Raw genomic sequence first — 8,527 nt, 5'->3', positions numbered from 1 at the left:
TTCTGCATGAAAATGCATGTATGCCTTCAATGCTTTAATTCTGGTCCCTTACAGGTCCCTTATTTTGGCTGGTAGTTCTTACTATATTCTACAAACTTGTGAAGAAAGCAGTTATAATTAGTTAGTTATCCAGTAATTGGTTTGTTATCCAGTAATTGGTTAGTTATCCAGTAATTGGTTTGTTATCCAGTAATTGGTTAGTTATCCAGTAATTGGTTTGTTATCCAGTAATTGGTTTGTTATCCAGTAATTGGTTAGTTATCCAGTAATTGGTTAGTTATCCAGGAAAGCTAGTTAGGTGGACCAAATGTCAAGATATGACCAAAAAATGTTTTATTATTGGTGTAAAAATGAACAAACAAACTATGAACAAATAAACTACAATTTTGAATGTATAACGTCAAATAACAATAAATGATAAATATTTGTTGTACATTCTGGGTGGTTATCCCTAAGGAGATTTAATTGGTACTAGCAGTTATATCAGTAGCATAAATTTTATTCTCAACTCAATCATAAATTAGCATGAAAAAGTTCAATCATTATACGGAATACTAATTTTTTAAACATTTGTCATGGAATTTTCATATACATGTACATGAATATCATATTTTGTATACCAAAACATGCTGATTTCATTTTGCATTAAAAAAACAAAACATTTTTAAGGCTAAATTTTCTAATTTAGTATATAGTTATTAATTAGTCATTAAAAATCCTTCATTACTCATACTTATTATGGTCTATTTGTTCATAACTGAAAGTGATATTGTGTTTTTAATATCACATTTCATAACCCTATTTTTATGTTAAAAATTAAAATTAGAACATGATCTAACGATTTTTTACGAAATTACCTATTTATTCACTCAATTACTGTACTAATAAGCACTGATTCATATTTTATTTCTGTCAAAGTATTGTCTTTCATAACAAAGCATTTAAACTTCTATTTTTATAATGGGAGGTGAAAATCTCTTTTAGAGCATTATGCTAGAATTTTTCTATGTTATATCAAAGTTCAAGTTTAATGACAAGAATGTACAAGAAAGAGAAACAATGCTAGTAAATTATTAATTACATTATGTTTTTATTGTCCAAGTAATTGTAAGCCTGGTCAAGAACTCAATATTCATTTAAAGACAGTATCGTCCCCTTAGAGCAGTAATGGGTTAACTGATGTTAAATTATATTAGGAGTTAACCCATTACTGCACTAAGGTGAGAAAATATCCTGATTTAGTAAGTGAATGGTGACCTATTAGTTTTTAATTGTCTTTGCCTTTTTACATGGGAGGTACGATGTCTAGCTCAACTTGGGGTACAACTATATGTCCTCGTATGACACCAATACTGGTTAGTTCCTTAGTTTTGGACTCAAGGGTGGTTCAAATAAACTTCCAGCTTTCATCACAGTGAAGCAAAAATAAATATATTTAAAAACCTTATCACCCTAAATATCTTGAATGGGCTTGTCCATCTTTAAATCTGTACAAAACTATTCATCTTTTTTAGGGAAAATTTTAAAATATTTACTAACTGAATAGTGAACAGTGCCATCTGGTTATTATGCCTCCGGGTAAAATTTGTTGCTACCAGCAGGCTAGGGGTTAAACTATGTTTGTAAATTTATGGAAAAGAAATAATTATGAGACATGATGGCAATGTGGTAATGCTGTTGGTGAATGAATATAAACAATTTAGCATAATTACTGTTTCAACACTTACTAATAATATAAGAGAATTTAATAAGTTTGATTATCAAATTGAATGGGAGAAGATTAGTCCTCAATAACGTCAAACACAGGGAGATTGTTGTTTTTTTTTCCCCATGTTAGAAATGAATTATAGTCTTGTCTCTGAATAAAAGCCTGGTTTGTTATATTCGTTTGAAGTTTTATAACTTAAGGATGAAAAGATGTAACAAATTTATTTTAATTTCTTCTTAAAAGATAGTAAGCAGTCATATTTTTAATCGAAAAACTAATTGTAGTTATTAAGCATTTTATGCCATTTCTTTATCCTTAGTAAACTTGCTGTAAAAATGTGTTATAACTGCAAATAGTATATTCTTCAACTAACATGAATCATGTTAATTTTTATTTCATTTTATGTTAGTCGCTAGTTTTTTGCGCTAAGCCTATCATATACAATTGCCAATTGAGATTTTTTTGTGAAAAATGTTATTATGTTATTGTTGTTTTTTTCTTTAGGTTGTGTATAGTTATATACATTTATATAATGTATATAATTGTTTGTAACAGGGAATTGTTATAATTTAGTTTTCAGATTATAGTATGTTATTTGTAATGTGTTATTGTATATTTATTTAACAATGATGATAAGATGATAATACTGTTTATTATTATATTATGGTTGTTATAATAGTGAAGTTATTTAATAATCTCTTACTACACAAAATATCTTACATGGACTTGTTCATATTTCAATTTGGACAAAAACATTCATAATTTTGTTGAGGGGGAACTTCAGAATCGGTACTTGCTGAATGGCAAACAGTGCAGACAATGATTAGATGGCAAAGATGTGTTGGGCTAATATTGGTCTGCACTGGTTGCATGTTGAGATTTATTTGCTCGCAGCAGACCTAAGGTTTACATAATACAATATTGTTGTAACATTGTGTTCAGATTGAATATAAATCTAAACTTTGTAATTATTTGATTGTTTAAAGCAGCAAGCCTCCAGATTTTTGTGAATTTTCATGAATATTTTGAAGAATGTATTTGAAAGTAAAATATTGTGAAGTAACCAAAAGGAAACAATTAACACATTACAAACAGCACTCGCAACCCACGTTAATTACCAAAATGAGGTAAACATATTCAAAAAAAGCCTTAACTGTGTTAGTAACGCAGTAGAAATATGGTTATAAATGCTGCAAAATTAATCATTACCATAATAGTAATCATTCTCAAAACATGTTAATTATAACTTAAATCTTAAAACTTTTTATACTACCTAAAATCTTGTTACTTTTTTCTCAGGTTTGATTTTATGGAAATATTTTGGCTCATCTGGAGGCATGCAGCTTTAACTCTGTACAATAATTAGAGTGACGAGGTGCTTTATTTGTACTGCCAGCATGTTATTTAATTTATTGACAAAAGAAAATAAGAAAAGTAACAAAACTGATTAATCATACATGTGAACTTTTTTTGATGATCAAGTGGGAGATTTTTCTTCAAAAAGAGGGAGATTTTAGAATTTGCAATAAACAAAGAAGGAAATTTTGACATCAAAAATAGGGAGATTTCTTTAATTTGTAAAAATACCCCTTATTTTAAGAAAAATCTTCGAAAATATAGCTGAAGAAAGTGGGAGTCTCCCGCCAAAAGTGGGAGAGTTCACATGTACATTTGTATGTGATTTTGTTTTTTAAGGACTTGCATTAAAATTGCAGTAACTGAATCAGGTAAAAATAACAATCCATATAATAACATGTGTATCAGTCTATATAGATCGATGAGTCTATATAGTAGACTGATCACTGATGATAACATGTGTACCAGTCTACTAGTATATAGGCTGATGAATGATTTACATGAAGAAGAAAGTAAACTTAATATTGAACTTCAAACTGTAATAATGATTTACAATGTTTGATAATGAAAACACAAAAGAAGTTATATTTTATATCTTCTATCTAAAGGTGCACAATGTATATCTATTTTGATTTATCTATGTATATTGATCCTTTGATTTACCTTTGTAAAATGATCAACAATACCTAAGCCAAAAGAATCTGATCTATATCTGCTTTAATTTTCTAATTGTGTTAACAGTTTGTTGATTTGTTTTTCTCTTTAAGCTTCTTAGAAAATATTAATTTTTGGATAAATAGTTTGTTACATTCATTTTAAAAAGTTTACAGCAAAATTTATGATTGTTCATAAAATTTTACTTAAGATAACTCGAATTATATACATGTATATTGATTGGGCCTGACATAACAATTGATATTTATCATCTTCAACTATTTAATACATTTAACATACTGTGTTAACTGCTGTTATAAAAATTTAAGTATTTAGTCAGATTGTCGACCATATTATTATCTCCCCTGAACTAAGACTTTAAGGGTTTTATGTTTTGTTTATGTCAAATTGCCAAAGAGTCTGTTATATAGCCAGTAAGTTAATTTAAAACTTTCTTGGCAAATAAAACACACAAAGGGCCTGATGCAAGCAGAAGTACAGCCATATAATTACCTATATATAGATACTGAAATTTTTTATTTCACTTACTTTTGAACGTTATTGATTTGGCTTACAAATTTACCAATCTTGATTATAACTCCAAGCTGTATTTTTTTTACCCTAAAATTCAGTCAATCAGACTTTTGTCAATAAGATTTTTGATTATTGGTAAGCAATTTGTGGGCCAGAGCTTTAAGGTATAAACTTAAAGAAGATACCATTTTTACCATCTGATTTCAGATATGCTTTATCGTCATCTAAATATATCTATTTATCCTGTCACTTGTATCAATTTCGACCCGATAACAAGGTGCCGTATATTTTTACTGATCTACGGCACTTGATCACGTGGTGTGCATGGTTTGCCGGACTACTTTTCAAGAAAAAATATAATTATTAATTATTTATTTTGGTGGTTAAATTTGTTTTCGCCTCAGAGTTTCCAATAGGAAACGCTCGTTAAATCTTTCTGTGTGTAGAATAACGAATTTTGGAAACGTTGATAAAAACATTGTTTGTTTATTTTATTCACTCTATAATTTTTTTCAAACGAAATAAAAATTATTAAAAGTGAATAAAGTGTTAATCTTAACTCGTTTGCGACATTAAAATAGCGTACTTGATTTGAATTGTTTTGCACGTGCTGTTTGGCGCTACATTTTGACGTCACGTAAACAATACTTTAAACGTCTGAGTAACAGCGGAACGACTGAATAAAAGATATTGGTGTTCGAATTCATTTTCCCTTAGTTAGACCACTTTCTTTCATTCTAGATAGTTTTCACAACAAAATTTGACAAAAAAATTGTTTTTATTTATCACATTTTTCAAACAAAAATGGCGCCCTCAATGGTGAAAATTACACAGGGAGATAAAAAGAACGGCGAGTGCATTGTTTGTAGAATAATGCACGGACTTCGGGCCTTGTTTGTTTATATAGAAACATTTTCGATAGTGTGATTAAAGGGATAGTTTGCCGAATAAAATTCTTTTTAAAAAAAACTGTGACAGGATAAATAGAATAATAGATTGGTGCTGTGGATGGAGAAAGTTTATCTGGCTCTGCCCGGAATTAATTGGGTTCGCCTTCAGCTCACCCAATAAATTCCTCCGCCTCGCCAGATAAACTTTCTCCATCCACGGCATCAACCTATTATTCTCTATATTGCTGGTTATTATTTGAGCATAATTTATGTTTTTTTGTTTAAAGGGACTCCATTGAGGTTTTATGACATTATGGACTGGAAATCAGTTTTTGAGATTACTGTTCCATTTGATTTAGATCTAGAACAAAATCTTGTGTGCAAAATTTCAGATCATTCACCCACTTGTTTATTTCCAGAATAATTATTCTTATTGTGAAAAATGACTCAAAATTGAAAAGCATCACAAGGCTTTCACTGAAATTTGGCTAAAAAAAGCAGAAAAAAAAAAAAATCAATTTTCAATTTATTTCTAAGTATATTTTTTAATTATCTTTTGCATATTTCCCTGTTTTAAGTGCCTATGATTATGTAAGAAATTCAAAATTTATATTTTTTAATGTGTTTAAACCTCAGTTGAGTTCCTTTAAAATCTAGTTATTTTGTTGCAGATTTTCATTCCCTATTGTTAGTGGTTGTGGTTATTACCTTATTTTAGTGCAATATTATTTATTGTGATTCAATCTTGAAATTCCCTATATTTACAAATAAAATAGTTAATTCTCTCCGAAAAACAGAATATGATTTGTTATTTTGTTATACCCTCAGATCCCACCCTGAATGATTGTATTGAATTTTCCTGCTTCGACCTTGGTATTGTTCATAATAACTGTTACATATATATTATACATCAATAAAGTTCTTACGGAGTTTAGTTAACCCGAGGAATATAGTATCTATTGCTTAAAAATGCATCCATCCCCAAAGGGGGCCAGTTTGAAAGGTATGTCCTTAATAAAGTTTTTTATTTAATGGCCCTACTCTGACCCAGCAAATTGTCAGGCCAATGAATGTTAATATTTTAATTTCCTAAATTTTGTGAAACATTAAACCCTATTTAAATGGGATATTTTATCTTAGCAACAGTTGTTTTGTACGTTGAGAATGTTAAAATTCTACCCTTTATTTGGCTCTAACCATGTGTCCTCGGCAGCTATAAAAAATTAAAATAACGTTACATAGGCATTTGTTAAATGCAATAAATGTTTATATGTGGCAATGAAAATTTTTGGGTCAAGCTTGTAAACTTTTGACCTTTTTACACGTCTGTCACCCGACCTTGCTTGTGTTGATTAGATTTGAATTTAAGCTGATTAAAGTCATTGAAATTAATCCAATTAGAAAACATTGTAAATGTAAGTTTTTGAGACTTAAATCCTCCACATGTGTGCCTAATCTGCAAGGTGCGTTTATTTCTTGTTTGAAGTCGGTGTTTGGGCGTACTCACTTGATATAAAACCACTTTGGTCCAGTTTACTGTCTAAGGCAAGCACGGTGAATGGAAGTTTACTGACCAGTAAGTTATATGATTGCAATTCTTTTCTCTTCCGAGTATGTGCAACATCTTTACAAATAAGTGCAGAATACATACATGTATTTAATAATCAGTAAAATTTTAAGTCCTGAAAAAAAGGTTATGTGTTTTATGAACTAAATAAGTCTTTAACTGTATGAAGATGTTGCTCGAATGGATGTTAAACTACTAGTATATTAATACCGGCTCTCATAAACCACTGGTTGCTCGCCCATATGGTCTCTTTCCGGTGGCGAGGGTAAACAAATCCAAACACACAAAAATAAACCACTGGCATTCATCGAAACTTTATAGGAAGATTCACTAGCGTGTTCCGGTTTATTGACAAGTCCAAGACGTAGGATATTTTTATGCCGCTTGCTTGTAATTCCTGTCAATCTTTTGATATGTACATGCATATTGTTTGTGGTTTGGTTCCTGAAGTTTTCATTAAAATAGTAAATTTATGTGATTACTATGCTACCAAAGATAGATATATAATAAATAAACTGCTATGGCTCAGTCCTACAGTCCGTTGGGTTTATTTATTTTTTTTATTTCCCTCTGCTTAATGCTTGCAAAAATAAAGACATTAAGCTAATTTGGTGAGGGTTTTTGGGCGAACGTCAACATTGCACAGGGTATTTAATAAATTGTGTTTATTCTATATAATTTAGTTCCCACTGGGGCAAAAATATATAATAAACATGTAGTAGTTTTAGTCCCAGGTTCAGAGAAAATTCCTGGAAAAGGGGAGATCTTTTAAGCAACGAAAACCACAAATTTGCATGAAAATTGCAGACTCTGTTTGAGTCTGTTCATGAACGTTGCAGACTTGGTTCATCTACATCTACATTATACTGCTTCAAAAACTAATCAGGCGCGGTTTCATGATGTTGAAAGCGCAACATTTATTTGACGTCTGTGCTTGTTACAACAGGTATGTGACAGTTTGAGATCTGTTCAGTCACCTTGGGTCATCATGCATGAACCTCTTATGTCAGAATGTATAGCCCTTTCTATATAATTTATTGCCCTTTCATTTATAGAGCAAGCGCTTTGACCTCACCAGTTAATACATGTCCTCAGATCGTTTCACTATATAATATACCATATAATGTTATCTGAAAGATTATAAAGTTCTCATCAAAGAAATACCAGTTAATGCAAGTTTGTTTCTAGATATTTTTCGCTCAAAGTTTTGCTTCTATTTAAATGTCGGTAAAATTATACCTGTATATATTCATCTTTCGTCAAACACTCGTCGGTCTATGAGGTTACCGCATTATTTCGATATGCTTCGGTTTGGCCTTAAATGCATACATTGACCGCCAAAATAGATCCATAGAAAAAGAATGTTTAGAAATAATATAACGGCATATGCCGAATGTTTAGAAATATAACCGTATATGCCGAATGTGAGAAATATTACCGTATATGCCGAATGTGATAAATATAACCGCATATGTCGAATGTGTGAAATATTACCGTATATGCCGAATGTGAGAAACAAAACCGTATATGCCGAATGTGTGAAATATAACCGTATATGCCGAATAAGAGAAATATAATCGTATATACCAAATGTGAGAAACATTACCGTATATTCCGAATGTTTAGAAATTGACCGTATATGCCGAATGTGAGAAATATTACCGTATATGCCGAATGTGAGAAATATAACCGTATATGCTGAATGTGAGAAATATTACCGTATATGCCGAATGTGAGAAATACAACGGTATATGCCGAATATAAGAAAGATAACCGTATATGCAGAATGTAAGAAATATAACCGTATATGCCGAATGT

This window comes from Ruditapes philippinarum, unplaced genomic scaffold, assembly GCF_026571515.1.
Source record: "Ruditapes philippinarum isolate M1 unplaced genomic scaffold, ASM2657151v2 ctg425_1_1_1_1, whole genome shotgun sequence".
Taxonomy (NCBI): Eukaryota; Metazoa; Mollusca; class Bivalvia; order Venerida; family Veneridae; genus Ruditapes; species Ruditapes philippinarum.
The sequence above is the reverse complement of the archived record's forward strand: the minus strand, read 5'-3'. Positions refer to the sequence as shown.